We start from the raw sequence: 20,885 nt of genomic DNA on the forward strand, positions 1-20,885 counted from the left end.
GATAGTCGTGAACGATTTGCTCGATCGGCACGTTACTATCAAAATAATGCACTAAAATTGAATAAGAAGACCAAAGAGTTAGAGGGTATTATTAAAGACTTGGAAAAAAAGTATCAAGACCTTAGTAGATGTGCAATAGTTGCGGATGTAAATTCAAGCAAAGATTCTGTAACATTCGCTAGGATGATCGTCACGAAGCGCAATATTTTCAGTGACGATGAAAGGGCATTGGCACAAAACATGAATTACATGTCCAATAAATTCTATAATTTTATGCGTGACGATTTAGGTTTCGCTTTACCAAGCAAGAGCTCTCTTTTGCGATGGCGCCCCATAAAGTATGTTGTCTCTGGGTGATGCCAATGTCTTGGGAAATTTAGAAAAAATTACAAAAAAAATGTCCGTTTTAGAACGAAATTGCGTTCTATTATTTGATGAAATATCAATTAAGACCGACCTAACATACAATAGAGTTAGGGATGTTATTGATGGGTTTGTGGAGTATGGGGAAGGCCATCGTGAAATGAAATTAGGTAGTAAGTGTTGTTTTTTCATGATAAAAGGGTTGAGTTCCAATTGGAAATATGTCTTTTCATATTATATTTCCAAAAATGGACGAAATTTTGAATAAGAACATCACAGCGCTAGAGTCAATTGGTCTAAACGTAAAAGCTTTAGTCTGTGATCAAGGGCCCGCTAATACTTCAGTTATGAATACTTTAATTATTTCTGAAGAAAAACCCTTTTATTTGCACGAAGGTTCCAAGATATATTGTTTATATGACTATTGCCATCTTATTAAGTCCGTCCGAAACACATTAATGAAATATGATATTTCAACTCCAGATGGAATAGCCAGCTTTAAAGTTATAAAAAAACTTTACTCGATAGATCAGGACAATACATGTTTCAAGATATGTCCAAAACTCACAGAGGCCCACGTATATCCTAGCGTTTTTGAAAAAATGTCCGTAAAACGTGCAACCCAAGTTCTGAGCAATTCGGTTGCGGCTGGCATAGAAATGGCCCGTAGCCAAAATTTATTCGGCTCCGACGAATATATATTAAAATGTGCAAAGCCCACGCAGTTATTTGTTAAAAAAATGAATGATCTGTTCGATGATCTAGACTGCAAAAATTTTGTTTCAAAAAATCCCTTAAAATATCCGTTATTAAGGAACGACTCACACTAGGTGTATAGGTGGGTTCTGTTCCACAATTGTTGGAATGATTCAGTTCAGCCAAGCTTTATTTAGGGATCAAAAGGAATTAAGTTATATATTCCTTGGGAAAATGAATCAGGATGCGTTGGAAAATTTTTTTTATAGAGTCCGGGCTAGCCAGGGTGTCAATACCCATCCGTCTGCCAATGAAATACAGTACATAGTAGGTCGTTTAATTTCGATGAAAATTTTAAGGCAAAATTTTCAAAATAAGGGGGCTAATTCTGAGGATGATGACGACATAAATTTAGATTGGAACTTAGGCCTCGAAGATCGTCATCTCGAAGTACAGGGAGTTGAACACGAATCTGAGCAACTCGACCTGGAATCGTTTACTATTCCAGACGAAAACTTTGTTGAAGAGGACGACACAGCTGACGTCCAGATCAAGCGGTATTACACTGGCTATGGTATTTACCAGAAAATTTTGTGTAAAATCCATTGCGAAAAATGTGCTAAAGCAATGACGAAGACACAAAGTGATTTATCGCTTTATTCGGAGGTCCTAATCAAAGCGAAAAACTATAAGGATGATGTGGATTTAAGGCTAGTCAATCCAAGTGATAGGGTCTTCTAAGTGTGTCGACTGCAGATGATGTGGTACGTCAACCTTTTCAACAAATATGCTCACCGTTCGAATGTTCGTTGTCTGATGTTGTCCGCAATTAAAGAAAAAACGGAAAATGTTTTTCCGGAGTGGTTTGACTCCACCGATGAGTGTTTTAGTCATAAAATTAAGTTGTTAGCATACTTGGTAACGGTACTTTTATTCAAAAACTCGAAATGGTTAGTCAAAGAAGAAATTAATAATGAACGATATAGGAAGAGCGATGCTAAACTAAATAAACTAAAGTAAGTTGAAAGTCAAGACCGTTTGATTCAAGAACATCTTACTTTTGGGTGAGTAATGAATCATTGAATATACATATTTACTTTTTTTTAATATTTAGCATTTTATTCTATTTACAGGTTTTTTTATTTTCAGATTTTTCTTCTATTTTCAGGTTTATCTTGTTATATTTTCAGGTACTTTTTTCTTCTTCCTGTTTTTCCCCTTTAATAGCTTTGCAACTGAGCTTAGCATTTTTAAACACAAATGTTGTTTCCATCTTGTTTAAGTGCAGCATTTGTGTTTAAAAAAGCAAGTGAAATTCAATGACTTTTTTTATTTATTAAGTCGTGTGAGAAATTTCCATTTCAAATGGACAATTTCGTAATTCTGCATTATATTTTTTTTAACATTTTTTTTAGCATTTTATAAAAACAAATTGTTAATAAATCTTTAAATTGTTAATTTTAAATAATAATAACTCAATAAAATTTGCATATAAGTATATTCTGAAAACAATAACCTTGACTTTGATTTGTTTAAACTTATGTAGATACATACAAACATCGCATATGGGAAAGTGCGAAAACAACCCTTATTCATATACAAGGAGGCATGTGTAAATGGAAAAAAGCCAACAGATCATGTACTTATGAAAGTGCACATGCGTGTACAAAAACATATTGGAATATGCATACATACATACATATGTATATACTTATACACCAAGCAGACGCACATAACAAGTGCCGCACGCATCTTTCCGCATCTCCGTTGTCACGACAATCAATGATCGAAGCTCACATTTTGTCGAAGAGTTAATGTTTCGAAGGACTGACACGACAACTAACGTCACAATATTGTGTTATGTATTGTCCATGCTGTGCCGAAAAGAACGAACGAACGAACGCCAATCGTCGCCGCTTCCCTTGCCGCTATAATAGCTTCGCCAACAAACTAGCGTAAATATGTATGTTTTTGTCTGAGCTTGCATACATATCGACGCAGATTTTTGCGAGCCACGGCAAAATATATAAGTTAAGAAATTTTATGTTAATTTCTTTTAAAAAAAAATTTATTTATTACTTGTTCGTTTCATTACAGAGCTAAGACTAAACTTAAGAATTAATTTACTTAAAAGCTAAGCTACGTTGCACTGGCCAACTGCTGACTTTGTTGCCGATTCTCCAAATTGGCTTATTTCGGTTGAGCGTGTTGGATTTCCGCTTCACGCCGAAAAATTAGCATTTATGCTGATGAAAGCGTCTGGCTTTTGCTGTGGGAAATATTGTGCAACTAAAGATGCATTTCCGCTATGATTTGCTCATTATTGCTGATTACGTGTTATTACTTATTTAGTAATTGTTAACATTTGCCATGTTAACACTTCCCCTCTTAAAAGCGATCGTCACGAAAGCCTATCAAAAATAGGGGAGGTTGTTAAAATTGATGTAAGTATTTTGATCATTGGAAAGATCTTTGATCTCCTTAAGATCAGTATTCGCTGGGGGCATCTGGTTAAGGTCCAGGCTTGAAGATATGATTATTCTGTTTTGGTGCTTTCTCCAGAATTTTCGAAAAAATATTATACCGAGAATGATAGTTGCAACGGCTCCAAGTGAAAGGGAGCTATTGGATATCGTTGCTGTCTTCAGAAAATTTATTCTTCGTATGTTATCAATGTAAAACTCCATTAAGGCCTGGAGAGAAAGTAATTCAATTCGATTTCTTTCGATTGGTGCTGGTTGCAGGGCTGCTGGGATTGCCGGCAGTGGAACCAAATCGTAATTAATGTAAAATTGATGATTTATTTTTAACGTTGAGTTATGAAAATTAATAAGGTGTGTCCCTGATAAATTTTTCTGCATTCCGTCAGCATCTATTATCCCTTGAAAGCCATTAAGTAATATGGTGCCGGGTTTTACTTCTTCGATTTGTTGGATATGTTGGCCGTTTGTTAAAGTGCAAGATGAATTCAGGCTATTTACTACTCTAGGTATACAACTACTATTACTTATATTTACTAGTTGAGTTTGCTTACAAATCTCAATTTTCTTATAATTATTACATACTTCTTTAATTCCATAGGTATCTTTTGTACCCTTTAATATTTTATCAAATTCGACATTAATTATAATTTTGTTTTGCTTAACAACTGGTCTTATAATCATTTTTTGAAAATTTTCCTTAATAGTTAATGGTATTTTTACCAAGTAAAATATTGTCATATTTTGACTATATACATTTATATTTGATATTTCTAGTGCTTTTTCGGCATTTTTGAAAGGTATTTCGTCATTTTCCAAATTTTCTAACGCAATTTCGATTTCATTTTTATTTAACAATAATGTATTTAAAATGTCTTTCTTTGCCCACTGTATGGCGTATTTAATGTTAATCAACTCTTCTTTTATTAATCTTATTCTATTTTGCAAATTTATAATAGTTTCGTTTTCTATATATGTAAGTATCTTTCCTTATGTTATTAAGAAGATTATTTACTATCATGCTAATGTTATTAATTTTTTCGTTAAAAATATTGTTAATTAGTACTTGTTTATTATTATTATTATCGATATCATTAAGATTTTTGGTTATTACATCCAGATCTTCGTGATCGGGTCTTCCGGCTATGAATTTCCAAGCCGTTCCTAAACTATCTATGGATCTTTTCTGTCTTCTTTCGACAGGTTTTATTGTATCTAAAATTTGAAGAGATTGGGTTAATTCGTGTTTTAGGATGGGATAAAGGATTGTGTCCTTGGGTATGTCCGAAGAGGTGAATCTGTACATGTCCGTCAAAAATTGTTCGTACTTGTTGAGGTCGATTATGTGTATTAGCCTGAAGTCTCCATTCTGGATTTTTACTAGTCCGTCATTTATCGTAACTATTTGTGCCGTGGAGTAGTCATAAATGTCTATTGATGCGAATATTGGGTAAATAAGGAGAAGTCTGGAAACAGAAATTTTAGTTTTGATTTTTTATATTGCGTTTATGAACTACTTTTCCCGATTCTGTCAAAACGGTGGAATTCTTGTCTTCCTTTACTATTTCTTTTCTAAATTTTGGAGATATTTTGGTTCCTAGTCGTTTGTTTATCCTAACGTAAATTGTTTCTCCAGGGTTATATGTTTTAATTGGATGACGGGCTTTATTATGGTAGGAAAGATCTTTTAGTTGCCTATTTTTTAGTTCCGAGATAATTTCTTCCCTAGCTCTTTCAAATTGGCTTGGGTCTGTGGAGATTCTTATCCCGAAAAATACCTCTATTGGTTTTTTCTTTGTGGAGGAGTGGACTGAAAAATTGTACTCGTAGACGGAGTTATCAAGGAGTTCGGCGAATGAGGTGAAACTTCGCTCTGCTTTTAAACAGCGCATTATTTCTGTGAGGGTCGAGTGAAATCGCTCTACTTAACCATTTACGGAACTTGCATAAGGTGGTGTTCTAAAAATTTTTATATTTAGGGTATCTTCCAATAAAAATCGAATGGAAGCTGAATTCAAAGAAGTTTCATTGTCTATAACTACCGTTTCTGGTACGCCAGGTTCCTTAACGTGTTCTACGGCTCTGGAGCGAAGGATTTTGGTTGGGGCATACTTTGAAAATTTGTCTATGGCTGTAAGGACGAAATTTCGTTCAGTTATGTAAATATCAATATGTAAGATTTGTCCTGGAAATTGTGGAATAGGGGTTTCTCCTAGTTTTGGTTTGGTAGGGTGGCGGTCATACTTATTTTCTTTGCAAACTGAGCATTGCTGAATAATTCTTTTTATTGTTTTGGTCATGAAGGGAAAATAGTAATTTTCTAAAATTTGAAGTTTGTTTTCACGAGAATTCCTATGTGCTCTTTTATGGGTATTTATGATTATTTCTTCTTGTTGCTGTTCGTCTGTCACATCCTGGACTTGGAGTTGAGAAAACCTGGTTTTATAGTTACTAAAGTGGATCGGGTATATTTCTTGAATTTTACCCATAGTTCTTTCGTCGGGTTTGATGCAATTTATTATGGAGGGGTTTAGGTACCTTTTTAGGAGATTTATTAATGTTTCTGAGTTATATTCCGGTTCTTCAATGACGTGTCTATGGTATGTGGGGAATACTATCTTGAATTGATAGGTAGAAATTGGGCCTGAATTTAGGAAGATTTGGTTTTTGAAAACGTTAATTGGGGATTCTACATGCCAAATTAAATTATCGGATGAGCTCTCGTCACTATGCTGGGTTACTGACAAGGCGTTAATTGGTTCGGGAGGCGTTCTTGATAGTGCGTCGGCTACCACGTTAGTTGTGCCTGGTTTGTAATGGAGTTCATGATTGTATTCTTCCTGTGTGGCTTTCCAACGTTTCATTTTTGAGTTGTTATTTTTATTGCTGAGGGCCTGTGTAAGGGGTTGGTGGTCTGTATAAATTTTTACTTTGGCTGAACCGTATAGATAATTCCTGAAATTGTTTAGTGCCCAGATGATTGCTAAAAACTCTTTTTCGTTCGTAGCATAGGCTTCTTCTGTTTTGGTTAGTGATCGGGAGATGAAGGCGATGGGGTGTTTGTCCTGCGAAAGGACTGCACCAATTGCAAAGTTTGACGCATCGGTCGTTAGATGGAATTCTTTATTGAAGTCAGGATAGGAAAGTATGACGTCGTCAGACATGAGTGAATTTTAATTTTGTTGAAGGCATCTTTTGAGTTTTCATCCAATTCGATATTGATTTTGCTGGACTTGTTTTTAGATATACGTCCTTCTTCCCCTCTTAAGAGTATGGTTAGAGGTTTAACCAGCATGGCGTAATTTTTAATAAATCGACGATAGTAGCCGGAAAGGCCTAAGAATGAGCGAAGTGGCTTAATATTTTTGGGGTAAGGTATTTTAGCTATTGCTTCTACCTTTGAGGGATTCTTTGTTATTCCTTTTGAGGAAATAATAAATCCTAGAAACTCTACTGAGTCCCTGAAAAAATGGCATTTATCTAATTGTATTTTCATGTTTGCGTCTTCAAGGGATTGGAAAATTTGGTTTAAGTGGAGGGTGTGCTCTTCTTCAGAGTTGCTGAAAACGACTATATCATCGATATAGACATAGCAAATTTTCCCAATGTGATGACGAAGAATGTCATCTAAGGCTCGCTGGAAAACTGAAGGGGCATTCTTGAGTCCGAATGGCAATCTTGTGAATTCGTATTTGCCATTGTTTATTGAGAAAGCTGTTTTGTATTTGTTTTTCCCAAGCAGGGATAGTACCTCATTAATTTGGGGTATTGGGTAACGGTCTGCTACAGTAATCGAGTTAAGCTTCCTATAGTCAATAACGATTCGGTATTGCTTATTGCCTTGGGAATCGGGTTTTTTAGCTACAACCCAAACGGGTGAATTATAAGGTGATCTTGATGGTCGAATGATGCCATCGTCTAACATTTTGTTGATTTGGGTTTCGACTTCACCTTTTAATGACATTGGGTAAGGGTAATACCTTGTATAAACGGGAGTGTCCTTGTGCGTTCTGATTTCTCCTATGACTTTAGTGGTATAGGTAAGTTTATCGTTTGGTTCCGTAAAGAGATTAGAAAAATTTTCGACTAAATTATTAATTTCCTTCTGATGTTTTTGTGACAAGTTATCTTCCTTAATATGTATTTTGTTAACAGATCTTGAAGCTAGCTGCTTGATTTTAATTTTGGTATTGCCTTCTAACTCCATGAAGTTATTCTTTACGTGGATGACTGCGTCAAGCTTCTTAAGGCTATCATTCCCAATTATACCATGGAATGATGTCAGAGTTGGGAGGAGGTAGAATTTCAGTTTTTTGTCTGAGTTAAATAGGTTTAGAAAGGTATGCTGTTTGATTTCGATGTCTCCTGCTATGGATTTCGCAAAAAAAATGCTTTCGTTATTTATTGGATTGGGCACGTTAGAGGATCGTATATAGTTTTTCGTAGATCCTGTATCTACTAAAATTTTCACAATATCTCCTCTCTTCAGCCTGCATTCAACATAGGGCAGCGAAGAGTGACTCATTCTAAAAAATGTAAATCAGTCGTGTCTATGTAGCTATCGTCCTGACTTTCATCATTTCTGTCTCTGTAACATTCGTCATCGTAATGGCTAGAGTTGTCGTTCGTCTGCTTGTCAATTGTTGTGGTAGGATAGTAAGCTTGGGGTTGTTCGGAATCTATAAGGAAATTCCTTTGGATTTTATTAGGGGGCACATGAGCTGGAGGGTTGCCAGGAGGAGGTCTTTTGTTAATAGGGTCATTATTACGTGGCCTATTCATATAATTAATATTCCTAGTTCGCAGTGATGGGTCAATGTCCATTGGTTCTGGACGTGGCTGTGGCTTATGCAAAGGACGTGGTGGTGGATTGTAATGCTGTTGTGCATATTGGGGCGCCTGTTGCTGGCGTTGAACTTCCCCGGATTTCCGGAGAACTCCCGAAGACATCGTACCACATCTGGTATTTTGTCTAATTCAGAGACATTCCCGGGTAGTCTTGAGTGGGTGTACCACATAATCCCCAAAATCAAAATCCCCAAATCAAAATCCCCAAATCAAAATCCCCAAAATCAAAATCCCCAAAATCATAATCCCCAAAATCAAAATCCCCAAAATCAAAATCCCCAAAATCAAAATCCCCATTTTCTGTGTGAAATACATTGAAATTAGGTTTAAAATCGCCGCGAAAAAGGGAATTCTATACTCAATGTTATATCGAAGGTTGAAGTTCACGAGATATTTTATGTTTAATGGTTTCTTCTTCTTCTTCTTAATTGGCGTAGACACCGCTTACGCGATTATAGCCGAGTTAACAACAGCGCGCCAGTCGTTTCTTCTTTTCGCTACGTGGCGCCAATTGGATATTCCAAGCGAAGCCAGGTCCTTCTCCACTTGGTCCTTCCAACGGAGTGGAGGTCTTCCTCTTCCTCTGCTTCCCCCGGCGGGTACTACGTCGAATACTTTCAGAGCTGGAGTGTTTTCGTCCATCCGGACAACGTGACCTAGCCAGCGTAGCCGCTGTGTTTAATGGTTTCACGAATATTAAATTAAATGCAATGTGATAAATTAAAGAAAATGCAATGTGATAAATAATATGAAAAAATGCATATGGGGAAATAATTGTAGAAAAGGTAACGGTACTATTTGTATTTTAAGTCATACATATGTATATTGGTTAATGGATGACAATGTTATATTATGCTCTGATTTTCTATATTCTTTTGTTTTCTTCTCGATAACAATGCTGCTGAAAACCAAAGTTTTCTTGTTCCTTGCATATATTGTTAATTTTGTCAACCTTTGTTACATGCAGCAATAGCTCAGTGGTTAGAGTCTGCAGCTGTCATGCAAGGGCTTTGGGTTCAAATCCGGGTCTGGGCCGCTTTTTTAAATACTATTTTTTTAGCTTTTTAGTCGCTAAATTGATGAAATAATTATTTTTTTCCTCTAAATCCGTCATGCGTTCTCGTCTATGTCTATATATTGTCATATATGGGTACAAATATACATATGTAACTACGATTTAAAACTCAACTAAAGAGCGGTTTTACTATTTTTTATATGATCTCTAATAATATTTAATAAAAATAAAAAATGGGGATTTTGTGACACTGCCTCACAAAAAAGGTGGGGATTTCGTGTTAGGGGATTTTAATTTTGGGGATTTTGATTTTGGGGATTATGTGTTTGGGGATTTTTTTTTCAGCTAGGGATTTTGTGTTTGGGGATTTTTTTTTGGGGATTTTGTGGCACTCCCGTCTTGAGTCTATGGTAATGTCCGTGAAATTTGAAAAGTTGGAATTTGGATTGAGGGCGGCTTGAACAATGTTTCGCGCTTCAGTCCTTAAGACATTGTTCACAATTCCTGTGATTACGGTAGTTAACCCATCCAAAGAGAATGAATTAGAAGAGGCAAGAGGCTGACCAGAAGGTGCTGGTGGCCCTTGGGGTGCATTAAGTATTGGTGGCCGAACGAGGTTGGCAGGATTAACTGGCATAATTTATATATGTATTTCTATTATTCACTTTTTATACTCTCGCAACAATGTTGCTAAGGAGAGTATTATAGTTTTGTTCACATAACGGTTGTTTGTAAGTCCTAAAACTAAAAGAGTCAGATATAGGGTTATATATACCAAAGTGATCAGGGTGACGAGTAGAGTCGAAATCCGGATGTCTGTCCGTCTGTCCGTCCGTCGTCTGTCCGTCCGTCGTCTGTCCGTCCGTCGTCTGTCCGTCCGTCCGTGCAAGCTGTAACTTGAGTAAAAATTGAGATATCGTCATGAAACTTGGTACACGTATTCCTTGGCTCCATAAGAAGGTTAAGTTCGAAGATGGGCAAAATCGGCCAACTGCCACGCCCACAAAATGGCGGAAACCGAAAACCTATAAAGTGTCATAACTAAGCCATAAATAAAGATATTAAAGTGAAATTTGGCACAAAAAGATCGCATTAGGAGGGGCATATTTGGACGTAATATTTTTGGAAAAGTGGGCGTGGCCCCGCCCCCTACTAAGTTTTTGTACGTATCTCGGAAACTGCTATAGCTATGCCAACCAAACTCTACAGAGTCGTTTTCTTCAGGCATTTCCATATACAGTTCAAAAATGGAAGAAATCGAATATTAACCACGCCCACCTCCCATACAAAGGTTATGTTGAAAATCACTAAAAGTGCGTTAACGGACTAACAAAAACGACAGAAACACTAAATTTTACGGAAGAAATTGCAGAAGGAAGCTGCACCCAGACTTTTTGAAAAATTGAAAATGGGCGTGGCCTCGCCCACTTATGGACCAAAACCATATCTCAGGAACTACTCGACCGATTTCAATGAAATTCGGTATATAATATTTTCTTAACACCCTGATGACATGTACGAAATATAGGTGAAATCGGTTCACAACCACGCCTTCTTCCAATATAACGCTATTTTGAATTCCATCTGATGCCTTCTCTGTATAATATATACATTAGGAACCAATGATGATAGCGGAATAAAACTTTACACAAATACGGTATTTGAAAAATATGTAAATAACGGATAATGAAATCTCGATGATCACTTTATCATGCGAGAGTATAAAATGTTCGGTGACACCCGAACTTAGCCCTTCCTTACTTGTTTATTTTAAAAATTTAATTTATCCCTAGCTTATTTTGTTTTGAGTTAAAACTTTCGTTTCGTCTAGTTCAATTATTTTTTCTGAATTGCGCTCTCTTTCTTAAATTATGTCACTATTCTTAAATTGTGTTCACCTTTGCATTAAAGATTTCTTAAACATAGTTTGTTTCACATTAAACAGTTTCACTTCTTATATTTTAAAAATTCTTTTACATATGTATGTCAATATATTAATATTGATTCTTAAAATTAATTCTTACTCTAGTAGCAGGAACATTCTCCTGGGCAGGCGGCTAACGTCTTGCGTTTCCCGTTTGCTATTGGCGACTAGGGGGCCTCTTTTCCTGCACTTCTGTTGAGTCCTAGCCGAAGCCTTCGCCGTCTATGGGGTGGTAAGTATTATCCTTGTCTTCTAATGGTAGCCGCTGAGAATCACGACAGCACAAACTTTTTAACCAAGACTTGTGGATACACCCGCGAATTGTATTGATACGAAACGCGACTAGCGAGGCCCCACGTTGGGCGCCAGTTAAGAAATTTTATGTTAATTTCTTTAAAAAAAAATTTATTTATTACTTGTTCGTTTCATTACAGAGCTAAGACTAAACTTAAGAATTAATTTACTTAAAAGCTAAGCTACGTTGCACTGGCCAACTGCTGACTTTGTTGCCGATTCTCCGAATTGGCTTATTTCGGTTGCGCGTGTTGGATTTCCGCTTCACGCCGAAAAATTAGCATTTATGCTGATGAAAGCGTCTGGCTTTTGCTGTGGGAAATATTGTGCAACTAAAGATGCATTTCAGCTATGATTTGCTCATTATTGCTGATTACGTGTTATTACTTATTTAGTAATTGTTAACATTTGCCATGTTAACATATACTATATTAGATTTGGCAAATATTTTAAATCAACGAGAACTTTGTTGCCACTTTTTGTCACTCTTTTCTGTGTTTTGCGAGTTTGCGGGGTTGTCTGTTTTCCTGCAGTACAAATATCAGAAATTGTTTATTTTATGATTTTTAGCTTTTGCCATCGTGGCGAAAAGACACTTGTAGGCAAAGGCATGATCGGGGAGATGTAATGGTGTTTGCTTTTGTGAATGAAGCACGTGTGCTTGTTGAAAATACGCTTGCGTTCATGAATGAAAATGTTGTTGTTGCGTGTTTTACTATAAATTTAGGCATTGGCTATTTAGCTGCCATATTAAATTGTGACGCTGCTGATGCTTTTCGAGACGATTGTTGTCATTTGGTGACATATTTACATGTGTATGCCCATATACATATGTACATATTTAGGTACATAGATTAGTGTATACATTGTTTGTTCGGCAATATGTACATGTATATGTATTTACATATGGAGCAGTGCGAGCACATTTTATATGTAACTCTTGAGTGATATCATGATTTAAATTTGAATTTTACTTACATACATACATATGGATATGTATGTATCTGCAGATACAGGATTATGTAAGACAAATATGATGACAAATAAACAAACATATGTACATACATATGTAGGTATATGTGGTATATGTTGTAACACTTACAATTTTTATTAGCAACAAATATAATACGACAGTATTTAGCAGAAAAGTATATTATGTAAATATTAAAGAAATAATAAGAAACATAAGATGTGAATATTTATTTTTTTATTAGAATGCTATTAGTTTTACATGCAAAATGATATTCATACATATCAATACATACATATGTATGTATGTATCCATATATGCTTGCATATAAACGTATAATATGCAACACATAAAGCGCACACATATCATTACTAATAAGTCATGTCATGATTTGAGTCCCTGAAGGCGTTGTATGTATGTACATACATAGCACATACATATGTATGTACGTGTGTGCATGCTACATGTGCATATGAATACGTAAGTTTTAAATTATAAAAAGAATGATTTATGTACATACATACAAGTTAATACCACTAGTTCACATTACATGAACATATTCTTTATCTGTCATAAATATGTAACATGACACTTACGACCCATATGGTCTGTATTAAGTATCCGTAAGTAACATTATGTGTACTTTGCTAATACTGTCCGCCTTAGGTGGTCCAAAAATGTAACTCATAGATTGTAAGATGAATCTTCCCACTTGTAACATATGTCCTACATATGTCCTATCTCAAGTGGATTGTAGATATACTTCCTAGAATGTAAGATTAATATTTGTATCTAGGCTTAAGCAAAATATTGTATTTAAGAAAATGTAATAAAAAAAACGGCAGTTGACCACAGGGAGTTGACCACAGGCAGTTGACCACGGGCAGTTGCCCGTAGTTGCCCACGAGAACTAAACGGAGTTTTTAATTGGCGATCCTGCCAGGAGATGAAATAATCTCTGGCGGACCAAAATGTAACAATAAATTTCGGCGGTAACCATTTAAGGGGACAAAAAATCCCCGTGTTACCGTTTGAAAACAATCAAGTATCCTCAATTGAGGAGAAAAGTAAAAAAAAGTTCAAAAACGCTAAGTCCAAAAAGAGACACATAATCAAAAAAATCTCAGCCACTTAGAAAATTATTGAAAAAATTTCGAGTGTGTGTTTGTGCCTACTGCCAATCGAACGCGCCTCATCTATACGGATTACGAGCGAAAACAAGCTAACGTACGCGTTACAACAATTGAAAAATAAGTAAAATTGAGAAACAAAAAACTACAACAGTTTCACAAATAAAGTGATTTTAAAATGTGAATTGAAAAACCAAAAACTGAAAGTGAAAATTTTTGAAAATTTCAATCAAATAGAAGAAAGTGCGTGGATCTATAAACTATCCACATAAAAACAAATAAATAAAAAAAATTCTGTAGGCCGCCAACGACGACCATTGCACAAACAACCGCCAAAATTCGACTTAAAAAGCAACAGCAACAGCAAAGTCAACAATAGCCGCAACAGTAGTAACAGCAGCAACAGCAGCAATAGCAACAGTAACAACAGCAGCAGTAGAAGCAGCAGCATAAAATTAGTTGTAAGTAAGGCTTATACATATGTATTTATTAATTAAATTAAGTATAAAAATTGTTTATTGTGAGTATTAATTTGATTCATGAAACTCACAAATATATATATAAAAAAACAAACAAAACCGAAAAATAAATTTAAAGGAAAAAAATATAATTCTTTGGGAGCAGAGACTCCTGAAGTGCCTGCCGAAGATTTTTCCGGCAATATTTTATTAGCAAAAAAAAATATTTTGGGACAAAAAGGTCCTAAAACGCCAGCTGAAGATTCATACCAGCAGAGTAAAAAGAAGAATTATACAAAATATTGTAGAACGAAAATGTTCTACAACGCCAGCCGAAGTTCATACCGGCAAAATACAACAAAAAAATAATAAAAATATATAAAATAAATATAAATATATATATGTAAATCAAAATATAAAAATTCAAAATTTATATTACTTTGAACAAAAAAGTCTTAAGGCACCAGCCGAAGAAAGTTCCGGCAATACTAAAAATAAAAAAATACTTTAAAATTGTGGAACAAAAAGTTCAACAACGCCAGCCGAAGATTTTACCGGTATAATAAAACAAAAAAGAATGGCGAAAAGCCAAATAGAATATAAAAATACTAAATTTAAAATACTTGGGACTAGAAAATCCTAAGACGCCAGTCGAAGATAATACCGACAATAAAATAAAAGAATATGCTCCAAAAAAGGAGGTACTAATATTTTATATAAATAATTTCAATAATTGGGGTACTCACAAGCCATCGTAAAGCATCGTAAAATCGTAAAATTATAAATTTTTACACTTGCTAAAAAAAAAAAATGTTGTTAGATTTCATACAAAAATGAGTTTACACATTTACAATTCTCAATGTTATGTTTTCGAATCGTTATAACTTATAACTTTATGCGACCTGAGAAAACCCTAAATGTAAAAGAAAAAATTGCTCAAATGTATTCAGGCAATAATACAATAAAAGATGTCATATATAAAAACACTTCCATCAAAAAATAATTAGAAGTCAAAAATAATATAAAATGTATCGAAAGTATATTTAAGAGTCAAATTTAAATAAATTAAGATTTCAAAATAGTACTGTTCAAATTGATAAAATAGTCTATAGCCTCACGTACTACTCTATATCCATTTGAATCGGGACGCTTCAATTTAGAGGTGGGGAGTTAATACCACCAGTTCACATTACATGAACATATTCTTTATCTGTCATAAATATGTAACATGACACTTACGACCCATATGGTCTGTATTAAGTATCCGTAAGTAACATTATGTGTACTTTGCTAATACTGTCCGCCTTAGGTGGTCCAAAAATGTAACTCATAGATTGTAAGATGAATCTTCCCACTTGTAACATATGTCCTACATATATCTCAAGTGGATTGTAGATATACTTCCTAGAATGTAAGATTAATATTTGTATCTAGGCTTAAGCAAAATATTGTATTTAAGAAAATGTAATAAAAAAAACGGCAGTTGACCACAGGGAGTTGACCACAGGCAGTTGACCACGGGCAGTTGCCCGTAGTTGCCCACGAGAACTAAACGGAGTTTTTAATTTACATACATATATATATTACTAGTTTTTTTTATATATTATGATAGTATTTTACACAGATACGTATACATATGTATGTACATTTTATACACATATCAAATGTACATACATACATACACATATCTACTATATCAAACATATGTATGTGGGATATAATTAAAAATTTGGTCTTAATTTAACATTGAGTCAAATATTGCCTTATATAAAATAGTTAGTTAATTAATTAAAAAGTAATCAATTTGTGAAAAAAAATTTTCAAATCAATTCACATAATTGCATATAAACGCATAAAAATATAAGCCAAAAGGCCGGCATGCCGCTGTAAAATCGAAGTAAGTCTCTGAGTATATTTTTCATTTAATGCTCTGTTCACGCGCCACTGTTAAAATTTCTCCTTCTAAGCTAGCTGTGGTGAAACACGCTCATCGCATTTTGTTAGCTTTTGACAGTTTACACCCTTGTCCGTTGTTGGACCTTCTCTATAAATATACGTTCTCTGTAGAATCTTAAAAAAACCCTAAGCTTGCTGTGGTTCAACGGCAGCGGCGTCGGCGTTCTTAACGGCAGAGTTTAGCGGATGTTGAATGGTCAGCAGAATTATATGTTGATTATTGTTGCTGATATTATTATTTATTGATCAGCATTAATGTCGATCGATTCTGGGAGTTGCAGCGGCTGTTTGATTATGTTATTCAACTCTACACCGAAATAAATATTTGTTGTGTCAACTTGTAAGTTATTGAACTTTAACAAGTACATTGTTGCAATGAATGTTGTTGAAATAAATATTTGTGGTATTAACTTACATAAAAAAATGTTAAAGAAATTGCAATATGTACGTACGTATGTATAAGTATATAGTATATTAAATTAATCAAAATTTAAATATAATTTTAAATCAACCCACTGTTTCTAGTTTGATAAATTTGAAACAATTTTATAATATATCTGTCGAAAATTTTTTTAATTGGAAAAATTGGTTAATAGGATTGTTCAAAATTGAAAATGTTTATTGGTACTAAAGGACGGAGTGCAGCAATATAATAAGATAAGAAATATGTATGTATATAAAAACATAAAGTCCACTTATATTTACATATGTTCAAATATATACAATATCTATGTTCAAATATATTGAATATATATAGCATATATTGAACATGAAATGCATTGTCATGCAAAACAATGTTTGTAAATGTACGCACATGAAAATAAACCCAAGGTCACACAACATATGTTAAAACAATAGGCAACATACATACACACATGCAGGCGCGAGTTAGGGAATGTATTCCTTAGTAACAAACATCAAATCAACGTTTTGTTTCAGTAAATAGAATGCAGAAACAACCTTGAGTTGGAACAATTGAAATACACTATCACTACAACAAACAATCCTAAACAAACAAGTATCAAAACAACATTGAGTTTGAATACTACAACAACCTTATCTTAAAACAAAGCAAATGTATCTAGGCAAACAATATGCATATATGTATGTAAACAAACCTAAACAAATAATACAATCTGTATTTAGACAAACTATCAACTAGTAATAAGTAAACATACTAGTTAGTATAAATAGAAGTAAGAAACATGTAATAAGTTAGTCTTAAGAGTATAAATAAAGAGTACACATTTCGGTGAAGCTCAAAATATATTCTTTTGACTCATTTTTACTTTATGTAAAAATTAACTCGCGGATCCATGCGCCCCTGCACACATGCAAATAAATTTAGTTATATAGGATATTTTGAAAAATAGTTTATAAAGCTTTGAAACTTTAAAATTAAATTAGAATGAAATATTTCTCAGCTTAGAAACGAGACAGTGGTAAGAATCTGATTTAAGTTTAAAGTTTCTTCATACAAATCAAACAGTTTGATATTACAATTCAAACAGAATATTTTCCATTTGACATTTTATGAATTTTTTTGTTTTTTTGAATTTTGAAAATATTAGCATATTCTTTATATGTCTAGAAAAATATTTATTTTCATTTATAAATTTTCGTTGCATCATAACTAATGAATTTAAAACACTTCTATTATTATGTACACTTATGTATGTACATATATCGCACATTTGCATGAACACAGGATTTTTATATCGAACACGAGATATTTTACAATAAAAATTACATTTTTATGGCATCAAAATTTCTTTATAATTTTTCACAAACAACGTTTATGTCAAAGAAAATATTTTACCACACTTGACTAGTTTATTCTATAAACTTATGCTGTTTTCCATATTCTTAAAAACAACTTCCTTCTCTATAAATATACGATTGTTCACGATGTCAAAAATTTAGGGATATTTCAATTTTGGAATATTTACTGTTTTGGATGAGTGCATTTCACCACAGAAAATTATTAGCGCGTTTCACCACTTAACATCAGGGGACACGAAAATAGCAGAATTGAGCATTTTCAGTGTTAAATGAGAAAAATAATAATCCCAATGTTAAGGAATGTACGCTTACAGATTCGGATATTTACTATGCGCAAACGATGCTGCATATAATTTATAGATCGGTATACATACTTATATTTGTTATGAAAGCACATAAGAATGTGCCTACATATGTATGTATATATTTTAAAATTGAACTATTTTATGATGAATTCCATAAAATCTTTGCAAATATATAATTCAATAGATTTGTATTACTACCTAAATATGCATTTTATATACATACATATCTTTGGTACGACAAACATACATAAGTATGTATATTTATATACAACCCAGCTGGTTGATGTCCTCGTAAAAACCAAGGCTGACATCACCGCCGTCCAAGAAATGCGATGGACGGGACAAGGACAGAGACGAGTAGGTCCTTGTGACATTTACTACAGTGGCCATATAAAGGAGCGCAAGTTAGTTGTAGGATTCGTGGTGGGAGAGAGACTCCGTCGCCGAGTACTATCATTCACTGCGGTGAATGAACGTCTAGCCACAATCCGCATCAAAGCGAGGTTTTTCAACATATCGCTGATCTGCGCCCATGCCCCGACGGAAGAGAAGGACGAGGTGACCAAAGATGCCTTTTATGAGTACTTGGAGCGCACTTATGAAGGCTGCCCCCGCCACGATGTCAAAATCGTGCTTGGAAAGAAGGTATCTTTGGCACTACGGTCGGTAAATTCAGCCTCCACGACGAAACATCCCCAAATGGGTTGAGGCTGATTGACTTCTCCGAGGCCCGAAATATGGTTATCTGTAGTACTAGATTCCAGCATAAGAAGATTCATCAAGCTACCTGGCTGTCTCCGGATCGAAAAACTACCAACCAGATCGATCATGTTGTGATGACGGAAGACACGTCTCCAGTGTTTTAGATGTGCGTGTGCTCCGAGGTCCTAACATCGACTGCAGCCAAGATTCGCACCCGCCTCTGTGCAGCAAAAAACGCACGTCAACAAACACAAGGAAGGTTCGACGTCGAAAAGCTGCAATCACAACAGTCTGCCGAACGATTTTCTACTCGGCTTGCACTTCTGCTCTCTGAGAGCACTCATCAACAACTCGGTATAAGGGAACTGTGGGACGGCATTTCAAATTCCTTACGTACAGCTGCAACCGAAGCCATTGGATTTCGGAAAGTGCAGAAGAACAGCTGATACGACGAGGAGTGCCGTGTTGCAGCGGAGAGAAAACAGGCTGCCTACCTCGCAACGTTACGATCGACCACAACACGTGTGGGATGGGATAGATACCGAGAGTTGAAAAGGGAAGCGAGACGCATTTGTAGACAGAAAAAGAAAGAGGCGGAAATGCGTGAGTAAGAGGAGCTTCATAAGCTGGCCGACAGGGGTAATGCTTGAAAATTCTACGAAAAGATGCGGCGGCTTACAGAAGGTTTCAAGACCTGAGCATACTCTTGTAGAACCCCCAAAGCAGATCTAGTCACTGATACCCAGAGCATACTTAAATTATGGAGGGAACACTTCTCCAGCCTGTTGAATGGCAGTGAACGCACAACACCAGGAGAAGGAGAACCCGATTCCCCAATCGATGACGATGGAGCAGACGTTCCATTGCCCGACCATGAAGAAGTTCGAATAGCAATTGCCCGCCTGAAGAACAACAAAGCGGCAGGGGCCGACGGATTGCCGGCCGAGCTATTCAAACACGGCGGCGAAGAACTGATAAGGAGCATGCATCAGCTTCTTTGTAAAATATGGTCGGACGAAAGCATGCCCAACGATTAGAATTTAAGTGCGCTATGTCCAATCCATAAAAAAGGAGACCCCACAATCTGTGCCAACTACCGTGGGATTAGCCTCCTCAACATCGCATATAAGGTTCTATCGAGCGTATTAAGTGAAAGATTAAAGCCCACCGTCAACAAACTGATTGGACCTTATCAGAGTGGCTTCAGACCTGGAAAATCAACAACCGACCAGATATTCACCATGCGCCAAATCTTGGAAAAGACCCGTGAAAGGAGAATCGACACACACCACCTCTTCGTCGATTTCAAAGCTGCTTTCGACAGCACGAAAAGGAGCTGCCTTTATGCCGCGATGTCTGAATTTGGTATCCCCGCAAAACTAATACGGCTGTGTAAACTGACGTTGAGCAACACGAAAAGCTCCGTCAGGATCGGGAAGGACCTCTCCGAGCCGTTCGATACCAAACGAGGTTTCAGACAAGGCGACTCCCTATCGTGCGACTTCTTCAACCTGCTTCTGGAGAAAATAGTTCGAGCTGCAGAACTAAATAGAGAAGGTACCATCTTCTATAAGATACAGCTGCTGGCGTATGCCGATGATATTGATATCATCGGCCTCAACACCCGCGCTGTTAGTTCTGCTTTCTCCAGGCTGGACAAGGAAGCAAAACAAATGGGTCTGGCAGTGAACGAGGGCAAGACGAAATATCTCCTGTCATCAAACAAACAGTCGTCGCACTCGCGACTTGGCTCTCACGTCACTGTTGACAGTCATAACTTTGAAGTTGTAGATAATTTCGTCTATTTAGGAACCAGCATTAACACCACCAACAATGTCAGCCTGGAAATCCAACGCAGGATTGCTCTTGCCAACAGGTGCTACTTCGGACTGAGTAGGCAATTGAAAAGTAAAGTCCTCTCTCGACGAATAAAAGCTAAACTCTATAAGTCGCTCATAATTT

Source organism: Bactrocera tryoni, unplaced genomic scaffold (assembly GCF_016617805.1).
Source record: "Bactrocera tryoni isolate S06 unplaced genomic scaffold, CSIRO_BtryS06_freeze2 scaffold_25, whole genome shotgun sequence".
Taxonomy (NCBI): domain Eukaryota; kingdom Metazoa; phylum Arthropoda; class Insecta; order Diptera; family Tephritidae; genus Bactrocera; species Bactrocera tryoni.